We start from the raw sequence: 3,388 nt of genomic DNA, 5'->3' as shown, positions 1-3,388 counted from the left end.
TACTGGGCAAAGCTGTCTGGTTCTTAGGATGGGAACTCCCGTTTATCTTTCACTGGGAAAGGGTAGGAGGATGTTGCATATTTACACGATCTCACAACGGGAAGCAACCGTGTAGACACAGATAATGCACATAAGTATACAGACACACATGCACCAGACAAAAGCAAACAAACATGTCTACAAAGATAGCCAGCAAAAAAACAAAAAAAACACAGAAACACAGAGACACAGATCAATGCTCGCACAGGACACAGGTTTTTGTTTGACATTAATATCCATTTATTCACATCTGTACATAATGTATTTCCTTTAACAACCAGCCTTCATGGTAAACAAAAGGAAGACCGGACAACCTGACCAAGACCATCAACAGAAGTGCATAGATGGAACATTTTTAACATTGCATTAACGGAAAGGTTTTTTAACAAGGCAGAGGGTCATGATCACATGATCATCCGGATTCGTCTCAGAATGCAGACGCTGGAATTTGATTTCACTTCTGGTTACTATTAGTGTTGTGATTTTCTAATGTGCCATCCATGTTATCATCAAGACGTATCTTCTCCCAGGACCAAATTGCTAATAATTGGTAGAAGTATATGTCAGTCAAGACCATTTAAACCAGCTCATCCAGCCCTATGAAACAACGGGTGAAATATCCAAAGCTAGGTGAATTCTGCCTCACAGTGATAGGAAGAGGCAAGATAGGAGTAATTTTCTTTGACATGCTGCTGCATAATGGCCATAACAACATACTAATGTGTTTATGATGCGACCTACGGCTCATGGATAGCAATGAGGCGGGTCATAAAAGCATCTGCTGTTGGAATCGTTTCATTTGTCTGTCTAATCTCTAGTGGTTCAGAAAGAGTATCATCAGAGGTCAAAAAGCATACCTTGCTGGCTGTTCCTTGCTAGAGCTCTGTGTATTTTTGATTATTTAGGCTCCCTTTTGGTTTGTATTATGTTGCATTATTGTGTTGTGTTGTTATATCATTAGTAGGACACATCTGTGGACTAGGACACATCTGAGTCGCTTAGTTTGCTTTCATTATTTTAAACCAACATGTCACGTCCTGCTCAATCTTACCAATACATCAATCTGTGTTACTGTCTGTTCTCCGTCAATAGACAGTGATATACAATATATCATTTCATTAAGTTGTACCTATCTTCCTACCATTTTGTAAATTCTCATTTTTACTTAATTCTAAAACTCTGATGTTTTATTTATAGTTTTGTTTGTTTGTTTGTTTGTATTACAATTTTTTCTCTATTATTGTGTTAAATGGTCCAAATGTAAAGCATCTGAGATGCATTCTGTGTATGAACGGTGCTATACAAATAAAGCTTATTATTATTATTATTATTATTATTATTATTATTAAGAAAGTCTGCCTTTGGTCTCCATAGACATAGTCTTACAGAGGCAGACATTTTAATTGCATCATTCAGTGATACCTGGATATGGATAAATGTGGTTGGAAATTATCAGGTTTAGTGCTTTCAAACACTGCAAGAGGTTGGGGCTCAAACAGTCAAATCAAAAGTGCTGCAACAATAATAGCAGTAATTCTGAACATTTCTGAAAATGTCCTGAAATGCTGAGATCACACATGTGTATTCCTGAGGTGCTACCCATGACCTGACTGTCTCCACAAAAACAAAATGAGGCAGCTCCTCTAACAAGGCATCCATCCCCTATACCACCATTCACCTCATCCTAACAAATACTTTTTCACTGTCCTGACTTGAACTGCTCTTTCTGTGACTATTTAGCAACACAGCCTCCTGCCACACCAATTTACTGTATATGAATCGGGGATGGAAAAGCACAATATTTGTCTAGATAAAGGGGCTATTTATTTTCTATAGAGCACATGTGGATGTTTCTTTCCACATTTTCCAGTGGGAACTTGAGCTGTGAAAATACACACCAAGCCAATGCATGCATTTGTTGTTGGTCAATTCAAACTAACATTGGGCTGAAAATGAGCATTTTGAGTAATGTGACCACAACTTCTACAACAATACTACCTCAATCATGGCACCTCAAAAGAAGTAAACACATTCTTCCTTAGCGTTATGCACTCTTGAGGGATCAATAAAATAATACATTTTGAATCATATTCAGGGAGATCCGTATGTTCACCAAAGTGACAGCTAATAATAGATAAAAATCTAAACTCCATCAGGCCATATGTCTGGCTACAGCTGGGAAAATATATTTACACAGACAGGCCTCTAGTTTCCGGCACATACAACATAAGGGATCCATCCATCAGCCTGCCGGCGCTGAGGTGCGACAGGACACTTTACAGCCAGCAACCCAGTGGTGCCCTCCTCCAGAGCTGAGTTATAGCCGGGGCTGGTACAGCCCCCTGCGGTAGCCTGTGCCAGGGCCTGCCAGCGTGTCGGTCAGTCGTGCGTCTCCCTGCCTGCCCAACCCCAGCCTCGCAGGCTCACCAGTCAGAGAGGCTCTCCATCACAGCCACGATATGATCTCAGTCACATTCACACAGCACACAGGGACAGAACAACGCCTGCCTGTTCTCACCAGCTGTAAACTGGCTCTGGCCTCAGCACTAGCTGGTGTGATATATCTATACGGACATAGATATTGATAGATAGATTGATAAATTGATAGATCGACAGACAGACAGACAGATAGATAGATAAATAGATAGATAGGCAAGTACCTTCCACAAGTTAGATGCTATGACACTTGTTATGTCTAAACTATTCAAGTACACGTGTGTGAACTCGCACTGGTTTCAACTGGCATTACAGAGGATACTACTGAGTACTGAAAGTGTGGCTTCCTATTATTAGAGGCGCTGTTGTTTTCTTGGAGATACTACTACTGTGCTGCTGCACATGCCCTGAGGAAAGTGTCACACACACCTGCTGCCTGCTGCCTGCCTGTAACACAACTCCTCCATCTGAAGAGAAAACTGATTATGCTTTTCCTTCAAAGCCGTAACCATATTCTACTCTTATTACGCCCAGGGCATTTGAATAAGAGGACTTAACAGGTGAAAAGCTTGTTAACTGTTCATTTTCTTAGGATTCAAAGAGCAGGGTTGTTGATTAGACTGAGGCTCAATCCAAATGGGATTTCAGTGCACTTTAACCTTATAGGTAAACAGGGTTAACTGGTGTTTACCAATCACAGCATTGACAAAAATAAACACTTTTACGAGCAGCCAGACTACCAAAGGCTACTCAAGGATTCTTGAGATCTTTGTTTTCCAGATTCCTGATCCAGAGTCAAGAATCCAGATCCACTTCACACCACGCAAACATGCCAGGGATGGAGGAAGCCTTCTCGAGTCAATGACACAGACACACAGCCTGACTCAGTGCTACACACAAGAACCACACACAA

This window comes from Alosa pseudoharengus, unplaced genomic scaffold (genome assembly GCF_046254945.1).
Source record: "Alosa pseudoharengus isolate Yale_2024_CS ecotype anadromous, Long Island Sound unplaced genomic scaffold, YU_APseudo_1.1 YU_APseudo_1.1_scf_6, whole genome shotgun sequence".
NCBI lineage: Eukaryota > Metazoa > Chordata > Actinopteri > Clupeiformes > Clupeidae > Alosa > Alosa pseudoharengus.
The sequence above is the reverse complement of the archived record's forward strand: the minus strand, read 5'-3'. Positions refer to the sequence as shown.